The 17,482-nt window shown below is 37.4% G+C and overlaps 1 protein-coding gene and 1 pseudogene across 1 annotated transcript in view; both read left to right on the forward strand.

Annotated features, from left to right (window-relative positions):
• Positions 1–17,482, forward strand: part of LOC103269106 (cGMP-dependent protein kinase 1-like) — a gene marked incomplete at its 3' end in the record, with an annotated part of 1,006,822 nt that overhangs the window by 241,894 nt on the left and 747,446 nt on the right. The window lies entirely within an intron of this gene.
• Positions 10,949–11,704, forward strand: LOC103269107 (annotated as a pseudogene).

The following is a 17,482-nucleotide window of genomic DNA, read 5'->3' on the forward strand; positions in this document are numbered from 1 at the left end:
CTGTGGAGGGGTGCCATTAGCCTTCTGCAAGGAGCTGAGACCTTTGAGGAGGAGGGACCACCAGCTAATGCTGGTGCTGAAGGCTTGCTGAGGCTGGTTATGAGCCTGTAGAAAAAAGTTGGGAAATGGAGCCACCTTTACTGCCACTAAGGTGAAGTGCTATTGCTGATGCAATGCAGACAGAAAGGACAGGCAAACAGGAAGGAGTAAGTCCCTTCTCCCTCCTCCTTCCTCTTAGCCTCCCCCAGGGCTCTTCCTGGCAGATACACACAGGCTTCCAGCTGGCAAAGAGAAATGTAGTTTGCTGAACCACCGGGTCTGTGTCAGAAGAAAGAGGACAGAATATGAGTTTAGAACTGAGAGACAATAGCTCAGTAACAAATGTCTTCCCAATCCCAGTCTCTTTTGTAAATTCCTATTGGATTAAGTAATCAGCAAGCATGAACAGACAGCCTGCAGAATGAGAGAAAATATTTGTAGACTATGCATCAGGAACTTACAAGGAACTCAAATAACTCAACAACAAAAATAACATATACCCCTTTAAAAAGTGGGTAAAAAGCATAGATATTTTTCAAAGACATACAAATGGTCAACAAGTGTATGAAAAATGCTTAACATCACTAATCATCAGAGAAATGCAAATTAAAACCACAGTGAGATATCTTACACCAGTTAGGGTGGCTATTATTAAAAAAAAAAACAGATGCTGGTGAGGATGCAGAGAAAAGGGCATGCTTATGCACTGTTGGTGGGAATATAAATCAGTACAACCACTACGGAAAACAGTATGGAGAATTCTCAAAGAAGTAAAAATAGAACTACCATTTTATCTACTCAGTCACACTACTGAGTATATGCCCAAAGGAAAGGAAATAGCAAAGATATGGAATCAATCTAAGTGTCTATCAATAGATGATTGGATTAAAAAATGTGTTGTGTGCAGCACGCACACACACACACGCACACGCTCACACACACACACACACACACACACACACACACACACACACACACATGAAAATGGGATACTACTCAACCATAAAAATAATGAAATCATGACTTTTGCAGCCAAATGGATGGAACTGGAGGTCATTATCTTAAGTGAAACAACTCAAACAGAAAGAAAAATACAGCAAATTCTCAATAAGTGAGAGGTAAATAATGTGTACAAATGGACATAATAATTGAGTGTGGAATTCTAGACATTGGAGACTCAAAGGTTGGCAAGGGAGGTGGGAGGAGGTGGATGATGATATTACCTAATGGATACAATGTACAGTTATTCAGGTGAGGGATGCACTAAAAGCCTAGACTTTACCACTATGCAATATATCCATCTAAATTTTAAAAGATCCTATAGCACCACTTAAAATATAGCTCTGATCTGCTCAAATATCTCCATGTACTACTGAGCAAAGTAAATTTTATACACAGTCTTTTTAAAAAATAATCTATTATGAACATCATACTCTAGGCTGTGGAGAATATAATTGTAGATAAAATGTTTTTCTGCCCAATATAATATGGTTTGAGGTAATCAGAAGTCATTCCATAGCAAAGGCAGAAAGTACTTGGAAGGAGTGATGTGTTCTGGCTACAAGATTTTGTGGAAGGATAAATAAGATTTTACATTCCACAGTGTGGACCCTTGAACTTAGCTGAATTTTTGCTGTTCCTCTTATGTCTTTATTTTTTAGCTATAACATATAATTATTTCTTGTTCAACCCTCAGTGTTTCTTATACTTTTCTCATGCCAGTCAATTAGATACCTGACCAACCAATACTGAGTACCCCCATGTGTGATTTTAGCTTGCTGTAAGAAAACTATGTTGAGCAAAGGCGACACGGTTATCTCTTCATGGAACTTGAAGAGGAAGGCAGTCCTTAATTTTATTTTTTTAAATTTTTTGAAGAAAGAAAAGTTTGATTAAAAGTAAATTAAAGAGAGAAAGAGAAGGAAGAAAGAAGATTCACCTCCCCAAGGTGGGGGAGAGGGACCAAAGCCAGAAAGCATGGCGACAGTCATAGCTCAAAGAGCACATGGCCACACCAGACTCTAGCAAGGCAATGGCCCTGGTCCTTAATTTTAAAGAGTCACTCAAGTAAATACAAGATTACAAATTACGGTTGGTGCTGGGGAAGAGAGGTACAAATTGCTATGATAACAGGGTGCCCAAGTTTAGTTTTGAAGTCACAGAAGACTTCCCTGAGGAAGAATGTATAGGTGTTAGGTTAGGTGTAAGTGAGAGGAAAGGAAGGCTGTTTCTAACTTGTGCAGAGGACCTCTGACCATAATAAGCAGGCATGAGTCTGAAAGAAAGGAAAAAAAGGTCATTATGGCTGCAGGAAAGGGGAAAGAGGCATGGATGCAGCACTTTCTCACATGTTAAGCATTTCTCAAGGTCTACCTCAAAAGGTACTTCACAAGGCCTTTCTTAAATACTTCAACTAAAAATGGCTGTACTCTCATTTCAACTCTTAACTACTCTGTATCTCTTATGAGGGTGTTTATCATATATTGTCTTGGTTAGTGATAATTTGTGCAAAGTCTGATTGCCTGTGCTCAGATGTTAGCTTCCAGAGACTAGGATTTGTGCCATCTTCATCTTTGTATCCCTCAGTGTATTGTGTTCTCAAAAATTTATTTGCCTAATAAGGTCACATCCTCAATATGCTTGTTAACACCTGATGGCTTATTTTCATGCAAGATAACTGTTCCTTTCTTTCATTATCTCCTATCACTTATTGACTTGTCTCTCAGAGACATTGCTTGGCATTTGTGCTAACAAGTAAGGAAGTATTCACTACCCACTTTGGGAAAGATATAGAAGTTTGGGATTTGAGAATCTGTACTTTAGACCTCCAAAATCACAATGAATGGCTTCTTTGCCTTAAGTTTTCAGAAATCTGTAGCATTGCAATATTTATGTTTAACCAGCCAAATTTTACTTTTGTATTTCCTACTCATCTCCATGTCATTAGACAAAGAAAACATGAGCATCTGCCCACAGCAAAACATTTGTATTCTACCACAAACAGAGGTTCCATTAAAAATTAAACATACTGAGCCGGGCTCGGTGGCTCAACCTGTAATCCCGTGCCTTTGGGAGGCTGAGGTGAGTGGATTGCCTGAGCCCGCGGGTTCGAGACCCGCCTGGGCAGCGAGACCTCATCTCTACAATAAATCAAAAAATCAACTGGGCATGGTAGCGCATGCCTGTAATTCCGGCTACTCGGAAGGCTGAGGCGGAAGGATTGCCGGAGCCCAGCAGGTCGAGGCTGCGGTGGCTGGGAGCGGCCACTGCACTCCAGTCTGGGCGACAGTGAGACTCCAACTCAAAAAAATAAAAATAAAATAAAATAAATTTAAAAAAATAAAAAAAATTAAACATACTATAGAGAAGAGGACCTGGATGCAGCATTATGCTTTTTGGGCTTCTTCGTGGTGTCCTCTATGTCTCTTTGCAACAGTGTGAGTGAACGCATCCTTCTGTATAGAGGGCCCAGCTCTAAGTATTCCTTTATTTTTCTTGGAGTTTGGTTATTGATTGCCATCCATGATGGAGTGGGAAAATAGCTGTGAAATGAGAATTGCAGAACTTTCACTACACATTATACTACAATAGTGTTGGAGTTAGTAATCATGGAAGACCTGTGTCTAGTAAGGAAACCTGAGCTATGACAAATAGCCCCAGAGTGGGAGGCAGCCAACTCACTGTCAGGGTGACCCAGAAGTCCTAGTGGGTGAGAATGATCATTTTATGAGGACTGTAAATCTGATTAATGTACACTCCGAGATGAGGTATAAAATTTCATGCCAAATGAGGCAGGGGGTGGATGAAGGATAATAGAAACAGCTGGTTGTGAACTTGTCTGAAGGACCACATTAAAATTACAATGATGTGGAGAGATACATAAACATAAATAGGCAAAGTTGAGATATATATGTGCATGTTGGTATAATTATATACCTTAATTTATTTATAGACTAATTTCTGACAAATTGACCTTTACCAATAGACTGTTTTCAGTCCCCAAATAGTAGGACATACAATTTTGTTCCCACTGTAAAAACATGTTATTTGATGGGACATATTGTCAAGCTTTTCAGTATGTAACTGATCTGGAGGCCATATGGTGAAGTTTAATTTATGAGTGATATTATCTAGCAGCATTGCTTTAGCAGTTGGTAATTGTAATGTTTTATTATCTCAGTTTAGTTTTGTCATAATCTTGTGACATGAGCTGATATTATTATTCCACATTAATAAAGATATTTAGAGACAAACATACTTCCCAATAAGTTGCAGTGTGTGAGTCTCTCTCTTTCTTTCTTTCTATTGGTGTGTGTGTGTGTGTGTGTGTGTGTGTGTGTGTGTGTGTGTGTGTATAGTGATTGGAGAGAGTGTATGTATGTGGGTTTGTTTCTGTCGTATAGAACATTCTTCCACATACCTGATAATCTGGATTAAATTTTAATTTGTGGAGTCTTGGGCAAAGTTTAAACCTAAGTAAGGTTTGGAGGAAACGGCCATGACCTCAGACCTTGTGTCTATTGACGCTGCAAGAGACTGGATAGCTTATTGGATTCTGGCTTCAATACATCTTGTCCTCTTTCTGGATGAGTAACGAATCCAACACATCTCCACCCTTTTCTTCCCCTCTCTCCTTTCCTGTCCATAGTCTATTCCATCTTATTCCACTTTATTTGGGTGGATGAATTTTACTACAAAGGGCAAAGGTCAGCCTGCTCTATGTCCAGAAAGATTAAACCTTCCTGTTTGTGTCCTGATTTCTCAAGGGCATAAACTTGGAACAATCAGAACAACTTCTTTAGACCTTCCAATATGAGAAAGAAGTATTCTCTTTTCTGTAGGTTAAAGATTGAGATGGAAAGGAAAGAAAACAATTGCTTCTTGATTCTGACTTATATAGTATGTAGGCCTATTACTTAGTCAGTTGTTTCTTGGTGTCTGTGGGAGATTGGTTCTAGGACCCCCAGCAGATAACAAAATTTGCAGATGATCAAGTCTCTTGTATAACATGGCATAAGGCATATCATTTAACCTGTGAACATCCTTCTGTATGTTTTAAAACATCCTTCTGTATGTTTTAAATTATCTCTAGAATACTTATTATGCCTAACAACATACCTACCTATTACTACATTCTCATGAATTCAGCATAGAGCTTAGCTCATGGAAAATTCAAGTTTTGCTTTTTGAAACCTTTTTTAATGTCTATTTTCTACCTGCATTTGGTTGAATCCATAGATGTGGAACCCATGGAAACAGAAGGCCCATGCTATCCAATCTTTGTGATAACTGGTAAAAGACGCAAACAAGAAATATAATGAGATCTAGTCTTCCTTGACATACAGCAAGCTGGCCCTCACCTTCGTTTTATAAATGGGAAAATTAAAATTTAAGAATGTTTTGCAAGGTCACAGAGCAAAGTCATGGTAGAATCAGGGCTTTAACTCAGGCGGGTATAGCTCTTAAACCTCCCTCAAAATTTATTAAGCCACACACTTCCCTCAGGGAAGCTGAGAATCTGAGTCCCCTTTTAATATGACCACATTCTCTCTGTTTTCTCCATCTGACCCCTGAAATGCTAGAGATCTCAGGAAAAAAGAGAAAGGTAAAATTAATTAAGTGGGATAATGCATGTGAACACAGTTTGTAAATTGTAAGGTCTTGCAAAAAATTCCTATATTGGTAATAGTTGCAATATGCTCATTTACATGAACCACTTATCATTCACACCTAATTACCATGCAGTACAGTAACAATTATGTGGATGATTAAATACACATTAGATCAACTCTTTTGCAAGCTGTTTGAATTACAATACTAAACACTCTTCTCTTAGTTTTTATCTTCACAGTGTATTGCTTAGGGAACCTGGATATCTACTAACAATTAAAAACATTGTGAACATTTATAATGAAGAGATTAAGCATGCACTCAAAAAAAAAAAAACAAGTCATAGAAATGAAAGGTGAGATTATATTTCTGTACTGCCTTTTGGCGTTTCTTGAAGAGATTGAACTTATGGACCCTGCAGAATTTTCCTAAGCCTTCCACTGTTCAAGTGGGAAATGACTATTTATGTTTTCAACATGAGAGCAGCTAGTAGGCTCTCATCAGGTTCTTCGATTTAAACTATCCATTGGTCTCACATCTGTGCTTTGAGTTTGGGGTCTACTCATGCCATTTTTCTAAAACAACTGTAATTACTAGAAAAATCAAACAAGGAAATATTGACTTGGCTGGGATATGGCTTCTAAATTGTATTAAAGTAGAAAATAAAGTTGTAATAAGATTTTGGGTAGTACTATTCAAAGCAATTGGAAAAATGAGTATTCAGCCCTTAACATTCTGACATGTTCTTTCAAAATAATGTCCAAATAAAATATTTTTTATCAAACAAAATGAATGATTTATTTCTTTAGCTTTCTTAACAAGAGACAAAAGAAAGAACAACCAATACTAATCTTCCAGCAAGTTATAATTGTAGTGTTTTGAAAAATTTAGTGACCTTAAATTTGGAACTCTAAATGCATGAGGTTTGTTTTTTATTTAGTGTTGATGTGTGTATTTTTTCCTCTTTATTATTGAGATCTGGGGTACAAGTCAAGATTAAGTACATGAGTAGTTTACATGCAAGTGATGTTTGGGCTTCCAACTGATCCTCACTTCCCCTGGTTTAGGACCAGGTACCCTTTGTGATTACACTTGCCCTTCTCCCTCCCTCCCTACTCTGGCAGTGTCCCATGACTGCTGATCCCCCCCTTGTAGATAAATGCATGAGTTTTATAATTGGTCATGTGAGAGGTGATTGGTTATGCCGGGTATATGAGGGACACATAAGCAAACGTAATGGGTGACATATGTTGTTTTAATAGAAGTAAATTATGCTTTGAACAATTTCATTTCAAAGACTGAAAATGAATAAAGTAACTTTGACAAAAGGAATATGTGACCACAGTATCTTAATGGGAGGGTGGGACAACTTGATCATTAATTTGGAACTTTATTGGTAAGAAGGCCCATGTATTGAGTTCTTACTGTATTTTAAATTTGGCCTAGGCATTGGCCATCTAAATTAATCCCTGCAGCAATCCTTTGGGGAAATACAATTTGGACTATCTAAGTAACTTGCCTGAGACAAACAGCCAATAAATGGCAAAGATTCAGTTGTGGGTCAATTTCAATGCTATTTCTACTGTTCTAGTTTTTCATGGATATGTGATGCTGGGATTAGATATCTAAATAGTTAAGCCCAGAAATTTGACAGAAAGCTATACAAATAGATAAAAATGAAAATTTCTGTCAAAAGGGAAGAGTGATAAACTTTTGTATAGAGATACATAGGTCCTGTTTGGGTAACTCATTTGTCTTCATCTGATGTGTATCTTCAGGGGTTTGTAGCCTGTTTATCACATTTAATTTTAATTTTCCCCCCAAATCTTCTATAATTGAGTTCACCTTCCATGCCAGGGCTAGATGGGTAAAGTATGTGCAGAGAGTCTGAGAGCTAATGTATAAAATACTACTTTGATGGTTGAACAAAATATTGCGAATAAAATGGTGACTCAAATGAAAACTTGTTTATATTCTCAAAGCTGACAAATGTGTGGTTTTAGTACTTTGTAGAATTAGGATTTTGTATAGATCATGTAGGAAATGCCTTGTTCTTTCTAAAGACGAAAATGGACAAAATGAATTGTGATAATGCTATAATTACAGATACCATACAATTTAAGATACTCTAGTTTCAAATATTAATACCTGTCAAAATTCTTTTTTGAGGTCTTTTACAGAAAACTTTAAGCCCTAGTCACTAACTCCTACATGACTTTTTTTTTTTTTTAAATGAGGCTTTGGGCATTGTACAGAAATGAGTGGGTAGTTCAACGTCTTTTGAGCTGATACATAGAATGTATTCATGGTTTTATCTGATAGTCAAGAAATCCTCCCACACATAATCTGTAGCCCAGGTGGAAGAAGCTGGGGATCTCCATGATCAGGGTCAATTGGCAGGAGTCTTCCTATAAGATGCCATTTAATGGGTGTGGAAATGTCTCTTTGCCTCCTAGAGGATAATTTCTTTCCCCTCCCTCTTGCCCCACAGATATTACAGGGAAGGGAAAGCCAGCTAGACTTCAGATTCAGATTTAATTTACACTTTTTCCAAACACCAACTGTACACCCAAATACTACTGAAATTTATGTACATGATGTATTTATGTGTGTGTATTTAATTTTTACAAGAGTACTTTCTCCTGTTACTACCTACACAACACAAATGTTTTAAAAGTCAATGGAGAGTCACATATGGGAAAAATAATTTAGTATACAAGAGAGAAAAATATAAATGAGCTACAAATATTTGCTTTTAAGATTTAAAAAAATGAGTAAGCCAAATTTTTATAGGAGTGTGCAGGAGCTGTCTTATTCATCTTAGTTCATTCCATTCTTCTAACCACAATCACACACACAGAGAACCTAGGTCCTCTATGTATGTGAATGATGTTAAGTAAGCATAACTCCTAACAAAACAAACCAGTGACATGTTAAAGTAGTTGAAAGAGAAAGCAGCCAATAACATAAGAGTAAGAGTGTAAAGAGCCAGGGTAATGAGGAAATCAGGACAGGCCAGGTTTCAAGGACAAGGAGGGTGAATGATGAGAAATTCATAGAGAAGTCAAGGAGAACCTGGCTTCTTTTCTGAACATTGCGAGTCTGTCACCGCACTCCTCTCCAGTAGTTCCCTAATACTTAACCATCCATCAATGTTTCCTATTCTCTGGAATAAAATCTGGATTATCCATCAATGTTTCCTATTCTCTGGAATAAAGTCTGTATTCTTTAGCCAGTTTGTGCTATGATTTTCTTGATATGATGCCTGTCCCTATAGGAGATCTCTAACTAACCAGGCTTGCTCCTGACATAGGTTCTGGTCATTCTTTTTCCTCTTGTCTAACAACTCCACGAACCAGCCCAAACATCTTCAAAGCCTCCCCTGAGTTAATTCCTTCCTCTTCTGTGCTGTGGTACCTCCTACACACGTTATATTTTGGATTATTTGATACAATAATTGCAATTGTATGTTTCCCTGGCCATTTTCTCCAATAGACTGGGAACACTTTGAAAATAAGAATTGCACTGTAATAACTTTTGCATCTTCAGCCTTTTGTTGAGAGACTGTGATGTGGTAGGCATTCAGTAGATATCTGTGAGATGTGTAAAAATATGGAAATTTATGTTCCTTAGACTGGCAGTCAAGGTCCTCTTTCAGTTTCACTTCTATAGATAGGATGCTATAAGAATTTGGTAAGTTTTTACTTTTCTGGACCTGTAAAATGAGGATGATAAATGTACCTACCTCAATAGGTTATTATGAGGATTGAATGAGATGGTGCATGTGAAATATTTAGCATAGTGCCAAGTCATTGGTGATTACTCAACTAACTAGTAGCATTATATCACAATTTTCAAAAAAGATAGGTTTTTAAGATTATGTAAGCATAACTAAGAATAAATTTAGTATATGGTTAAGACAATAAATGCTATGGAAATACTGAAGAGGATCAGATAAAGACAGAGTTCTGTGAGGAGTTAACACAGCAAGACATCTGAATGCAGCGTAGGAAGGGAGAGGAAAATTCCTATGAGGGAGGGTAATGACATCAGAGGAAGAAATTTAAAGATTACTTGTATTAAATCTTTTGGTTTTTTGTAAAAACAATTGAGGGGAAAGCTTGAGTATATTATGTTTAAATAAGATGAAATTCTTGAATATTTTGTAAAAATGTTTCCTCTGTGCTTAGTTTGACATATTTTAAATTAGAGACCATCTTGATAAATTGCTTAGCATCTGAGCTTAAGTTTCCCTGTTTGTTTTGTTGACAGAAGTTCTACAGTGTTGATTTTCTTTCATTTCATCTAAGTCAGGACATTTCCCATGGCAGTTGAATAATTTCTGTAATGACACTTCATGCATAACTGCTGGCTAACTAAAGCATGATCCTTGCCATTTCTTTTTATAAGCATACACTATGAAAATTTGTGACAATTTTGTTAAAATATACAGTCTCAAAATTGGTTTCTAGCAAATTTCTGTGAATTCTGAATTCTCTTCCTTGAAAACTTCCTAGACAGCTCAGCAGTCGCTGGGCTTCCCACTTACTCCTTTGAAGGAGATTTGAGTGCTTTGAACAGCTATTACAAGCCAGTAAACGGACTTGAGCCAAGTCAGTGCACTCATGTCTGCTTCCATTTTATCTCTTGCTGAATGGGAATCACTACCAAGCTCTATTCCTCCAGGGAAAGTGTGTACAGATTAAATGAAATGCCGTATTTGAACTATTTTATATATCCCCAGAAGAAAGGAACTGAGAACATAATTCTTTGACCTAGTTAACAATTTTTGGCTTGCTTTGTGCTTTTGCTGGGTCTGTAGTGACTTCTGTTTGTTGTTTTTGCTTGTTTGTCCTTTCTTTCTTCTCCGTGTACTATTGTCAGTTTAATACCATTATTTTTGACACATAAAACTGGTAAACAGAAAGGGGATTCTTTACTCTCAGTTATTAGACAATATCGATTTTTTTAAAAGTAGCTTAGAAATGAGGGTAAAGTTGAAGTTCCAGTCTGGGATTTATGTCCCAGGCATCTTCCCACTAAAATCTGTTGAATATCTTCCTAATCACTTCTTTTTTGTGAAATAAGTATTCAAATAACCATAGCTTTTCACATTTAGCCAAACTGAAATAGAAAGGTTCCTATTCTAACAAACAATAATAGCTAGCTTCAGAAACATAATAAATGGTCAACCTATGGAAGTTGTTTCATGCCCTTCCTGTTAGGTGCTTTTCTCCACAATTGTGCCCAAGACACTGAAAAATTTGATGGACCTGAGCTGAGAAGTGTACATGCGTGACGGGACATCTCCAACATGCTGGATGTCACTGGCTTGTTTTCTTTATCCCATATCATACATTCGGCCATCAGCCACCACAAGCTAACAATAGTGCCACTGAACATAGCAGAACTGAAGTATTTGGAGGTACTCAACTTTTAAAATAACCAGACTGAGGAGCTGCCCATACAGATCAACAGCCTTTAAAAACTCAAAAACCTGAAACTTGGTACAAAGAGGCTAAACGCTTTGCCTCCTGGATTTGGCTTTCTACCAGCTCTTGAGGTTCTGGACTTGACTTATAACAGCTTGAATGAAAATCCTCTTCCTGGAAGCTTTACCTACCTTACAACCCTGTGTGTACTCTAAGTAACAACAGTTTTGAAATCCTACCACTAGATATTGGGAAGCTCACAAAGTTGCAGACACTGAGTCTTGGGAATGATGGCATGATCTCACTGCCTAAGGAAATCGTGGTGCTTACCCAGCTCAAGGAACTCTACACTCAAGGGAACCACTTGATCATTCTGTCCCCAGAACTAGGAAACTTGAATTTAACTTACCAGAACCGGGTATTCAAGGAAGCAAACAATCTCTGGGTTATCCCAATGCTGATCAGTTTCCGCTCAGCATCTCTTTTGTTTTTTAATATATCTATTCTGAGTCATACAAGTACCTCTACACAGAAACATGAAGGTAAATGTGGAACCACCAAAGAAGAACAATGACAAATAGAGAAAGATCAGCAGGAAACCCCTGACAACCAAGAACAAATAAGGGGTTGGCATTGACTGGGCTTCTGGTCTCTTTTCTCACCAACACTGCTGTCCTCTCTTGCTCTGTCTCTCAAATAAATACAATGTGTATATGAGGGAATAAAAGTGATACTATATAAGGCAAAATGTATTTTACAACTCAACATTCTATCCTTAAATACTTGGGAATTTACTATTTATTTTTAATAGGTTCAGTTGCTGACATACATGATTTAACAACGAATCAAGTATAATTGGGTTTGAAGTACTTTCAGGTATAATTTGACCCAAGTTGTTTTATTCAATAACAGAAGAACACACCTCACCTTATTTGCAAATTGACTGCGTATTCTAGGAAGCAAATATCGTCAAATGCTTCAGAAGAACTTTTTATTTGCAAGAAGATATCCTTTTACCATACAGAGATTTTGAGGGATTTAAAAAACATTTTGTTTAATCATTTATATGTGGTGCAATTTAGTGCTTATCCACAAATAATACAATGGGAGGCCATGGAAATAAGTTGATATTAGCGTGGTCTTTGAAGTTCAACAGACACAGACCTCGTTACATAACCAGGCTTTAGCTGTATAATCACAAGCATGGCACTTAAATCCTCCCAGGCTCAATTAGCTCATTTATAAAGTGGAGTTAACAGTGTAACATTTTTATACAGAAAGATTAAATGAGATATTGAATGAAGCATATTTTGCACAGTACCTGGCACATAAGAAGCATACACTAACTATTAACCATACTTATTATCTAAAAACTTGATGAAATGCCTTCACTTTTTAGACTCTTAGAAAACCTAATCACATTATAATTAAACATATGCAGTATAAATGCTAGTAAACCCAGAAGGCGAGACCTAGAAAACTCGCGTCACATTAAATTTTGTTTTTCATACAAAGGCTTTATAATCTGGCGTATACTTTGCATTTACAGCACATCTCAGCTGCACTATCCTCATTTCAAGTGCTCATCAGCCACAGGAGCTCATCATATTGGACAGCTTAGGATACGCAGTTGCCACCTTTCTACTCCCAGTTGAGTCATTCTGTATCTGAAGATAATCTCAGTTGGAAAAGAGAATCTCTGGACTTTGCTTGTCAGTCCTGAGGCCAGTGAGAGCTATGCTTTTCTATGTTACTAAAAGAAGCATTGGAGTCAATGTTTAAAAAAAAAAATCACACATCTCTCATCCTGAGAAAGTCAACTTGAGCAAATGCGGTCAGTCACTCTTTCTCTCACCCTTGTGTAAATCTGGAAAGTGCTTCTTTCTGCAGTTTGACATGAATCTGGTCTCTAGATTGTAAAAATCAAACAAAACTGTCTGACCCTGAAATTGATTCTGTAGCTTTCCCAGGTCCAAGGACTTATTTCCCAAGGCAATTGTGAAGCTCTCATTTTAATGCCTCAGGAAAGCAGAGAGAATACAGATACACACAGAGCAAGATAACAATAAGATCAATAATTGTACTTTCAATTACATACTTTTTTACATGATTTGAAGCCTATTTGCCAAAAAGTATGCTAAATCTTACATATCCATTATCCAAATTAATAGAATATAATATTTTAAAATCTGGATAGTCTCAGGGTTTACAGAAAGAAAAAACTTATTTAGATGAGCAATTTACAAGCTCAGGTCAAGTATTATTTTATTTCCTAAAAGCAAATTAGATACAGTGCTATTAGTTTGAATACTCAACCACATCAAGTGGAATTTTCTGAGGGGATTTCTTTCTTCCTACTCCTTGAAAGCTGGTATACACTAAGGCTGCCTTTTTCTTAAAAATTAGATATTATTACTATTATTTTAATGTTCAATTTTTAATATTATTTACAAGCATTCACTGAGCAGTTACTATGTACTGGGCACTGACATAAGCACTTTATATACATTATATCATTTACTCCTCAAAAAAACTCTAAGTAGACATTGTTGTTATAATCACTTACATATGGAAAAACAGATGCTCAGTGAAGTTAACAATAAAACAAACAAACAAAAACCTCTCTTATTATAACAAAGATACCGAGATGGGACTCAAATCCCAAACCTCAAAAAATTTTTGTGAGCATCTTATTACCAAATAAAATATTACCAGGATGTGAAATATTTATGTGTAACACAGTAATTTGCATCCACAAAATTACATGAGTTAATTACCTTTTATCTCTTTATTGTGGAAAAACTTCAAGAATACTACACTTGAGGCAAGAACTGTTTTTGCTCCAAAATAGTCAACACTAAGCTTATTTAGTTGTTAATTAGTTAAGTATCGATTAAAAGGGCAAGCTACAGAATTAGATTTGAACTCTAATACTTGCCCTCGCAATCTAGAGCAAGTTATTTAATTCTCCTAAACTTCTATTTTCTCATCTGTAAAATGAAAGTAATAACTGCAGTAGATTACAGCATTTAGCACAGTGCCAAACACATAGTAAGACCTCCACAAATATTAGGTTTTTTATTATAATAATAATTAATATTATCAAAATGTTATATATTTCTCCATTTGAGGTCTATAACTCTTGTAAAAAATACTCTTTTTCATTTTGATTTTTATTTAATTGCTATATCATAATTGTGCATATTTGGGGGTTACTTGTGTGATTTTGATATATGTATACAATGTATAATGATCAAATTAGAGTAACTGGGATATCCATCACCTCAAACATTTATCTTTTCTTTGTGTTGGAAACATTCCAATTTTTCTAAGTATTTTGAAATATGTTATTGCAAACTATGTAAATATGATACCGTACGACTCAATACTAGAAACCATTTCTTCTGTCTACTTGTATTTTTGTATCCATTCATCAACTTCTCTTAATTTCCCTTCCCCCTTTTCTTTCCTGGACTCTAATAACCATGAATTTACTCTCTAGTTCCTTGAGATCCACTTTTTAAGCTCCCATGTTAGTAAGAGCATGGAACATTTGCCTTTCTGTGCCTGGCTTATTTCACTTAACACAATAATCCCGCGCCTTTGGGAGGCTGAAGTGAGTGGAGATCCTTCTGCCTCAGCCTTCCAAGTAGCTGGAACTACAGGCACGCGCTACCACCCGGCTAATTTTTGATTTGTTGTAGAGATGAGGTCTCGCCAAGTTGCCCAGGTGGGTCTCGAACCTGCGGGCTCAGACAATCCACTCACCTCGGCCTCCCAAAGTGCTGGGATTACAGGCTGAGCCACCGAGCCCTACCTGCCCTTTCTTTACATTTGTTGTTCATTGTCTTTTTTATAATAGCCATTCTAACTGGGATAAGATGATGTTTCATTGTGGTTTTAATTTGCATTTCCCTGATGATTCATGATGTTGGGCATTTTTAAAAATACCCATTGGCCATTTGTATGTCTTCTTTTAAGAAATGTCTCTTCTTGACTTGTGCCCCATTTTTAAGAGGATTATTAGGGAGGGCTGTTAATTTGGCTTTTTGTTTTTGTTTTGTTTGTTTGTTGCTATCGAATTCTTTGAGTTTTTTTGTGTGTGTATATTCTGACTATTTAATTTTTTTGTCAGATGAACAATTTGCAAATATTTTCTCCCATTCTGTCGGCTGTCTCTTCATTTTGTTAATTGTTTCCTTTGCTGTGCAGAAGCTTTTTAGCTGGATGTAATGCCATTTTCCTATATTTGCTTTTGCTGCTTGTGCTTTTGAGGTTTTGTTCAGAAAATTGACCCAGTGTCATGTACTGTTTCCCCAATGTTTTCTATTAGGTGTTTCATAGTTAGTATCAGCTATGTAGGGACTTGCCAGGAGACGTGTGCCCGTCTGAGCCAGCAAGACCTGATTCTCCTACCTCTAACCAACGCCAGATCCCAAGGGGGCCTAGTCTCAGCCCCAGTCCCTTCCACTGCAGTTAGAGAACTATCCCATCTGTGCTGAGACCTGCTTGGAGACATGCACCTGCCTGAGTCAACGAGAGGAGCTCTCTGTTGGTTTTAGAGAAGAAAGGGAAAAGATAATGCTTGCCAAGTACTGATTTTGATGAGGTGCTCCATACCCCTTGAAAGCGCTGGTCTGTCTTATCTTGTGTCACAAGTCAGGAGTTTCCCACTTTTGCACAAGGTATTTGCAGCATGCACCTAAGCCCCAGGGATTGCCTAATAACTCAAGGCCTGATGCAGTTGAGTAGGCTTATGGTTATATGTTTCTATTACAGGACTCAGATTCTTATCTGAAATGTAATAGTCTGTAAATTCTCAATTTATTTTACTATTCATACTTTAAATTAGTTAGGAAGAGTGGCAAGAGTTTAAATGCGACTAGTGACCTCATTTCAGTTTTCAAGTCAACTTGCATAGTTTTCAAGTGACAGCTCTTATTAGATAACAGAGTTATTGGTTTATCAGCATGGGTCTGGACATGAGGTCTGGCATTCCTATAACTCTTTAAATTTCTCCAGACACATATTTCTGAAGATTATAAAGAGTGGAAATAAATAGGTTTCTGGGACATAACTACATCAGTTCTGAAGTAAATTTTCTTCATTTATATCCTGCAAATTATCAAATTAATGGGGAAAATATCCAGGTAATTACTCCAGAGAGTCTAAAAGATCCTTTTTTAACTTTACTAGTTTTGCTTTAAAAACAAAAATAACTGATTTTTGTTTTTGATGTATGGGCAAGAAGAGATTGGTTAGAGTAAAAACCTAAATTATTTTCAATATAAGGATTTCTTTGTCATAAACACAAGTGTCAACTCACTAAATTTCATGTGAATTAAAAGAATAGCGTTTCCAGTCCTTTCTCTTTTAGGCATAAATTATCTAAGTACTGAATTCAATCACTTAAATATCTGCATTCTCTTCTATAAAATAAAAACCTCGATTTTTCTTTATCAGGTTAGAATTAGAGAATGAGAGTTAAGAAATAGTAAAACATTATATAATCATATTACACTTGGCCAACGTTCTTGTTTTCTTGCAAACAAATGTGTTTGCCTCTTATTTATTGTGTTAATTAAGAAAATAGTGTCTTTACCCTGAGACAATGCAAAACGTGAATAAAATCAGAATATACACAATATGTAAGTCTTGTGGAATATTTACTATTTAAATGGGAGATGTAAGAAAATATACCTAGCTCCTAAAAAGTATTCAGTGGCAAGCTGTTAGGCGGTTCCGCGGATCTGTCTCTTGCTTCAACAGTGTCTGGACGGAACAGACCCGGGGACTCCAGCCTCCCACTGCCCTCTGATCTCTCTACTTGCAACCTCCAAGACCACCTTCTCGGCCACCTCCTGTTTCTGGGACCAGCGACCACCGTTTTTGCGGTTAGTTCCTTGCAGACCAACCAGGAGCTCCCAGGTTCGCCAGAATTATTCCACCAAGGTGGAGGCGGCCATCAACCGCATGGTCAATTTGCATCTGCAGGCCACCTACACTTACCTCTCTCTGGGCTTCTATTTCCACCGCGACGATGTGGCTCTGGAAGGCGTGGGCCACTTCTTCCGCGAGCGGGCGGAGAAGCGCGAGGGCGCCAGCGTCTCTTGATGCAAAACCAGCGTGGCGGCCGCGCCCTCTTCCAGGATATCCAGAAATCCTCTCAGGATGAGTGGGGTAAAACCCTGGATGCCACGGAAGCTGCCATCGCCTTAGAGAAGAGCCTGAACCAAGCAAGCCCTTTTGGACCTTCATGCCCTGGGATCCAAGACCCCCATCTCTGTGACTTCCTGAAGAACCACTTCCTAGATGAGGAGGTGAAACTCATCAGGAAGATGGGTGGACCACCTGACCAACCTTTGCAGACTGGCCGGCCCGAGTCTGGGCTAGGCGAGTAT

Source organism: Carlito syrichta, unplaced genomic scaffold (assembly GCF_000164805.1).
Source record: "Carlito syrichta isolate Samal-C Ts95f unplaced genomic scaffold, Tarsius_syrichta-2.0.1 Scaffold309088, whole genome shotgun sequence".
Taxonomy (NCBI): domain Eukaryota; kingdom Metazoa; phylum Chordata; class Mammalia; order Primates; family Tarsiidae; genus Carlito; species Carlito syrichta.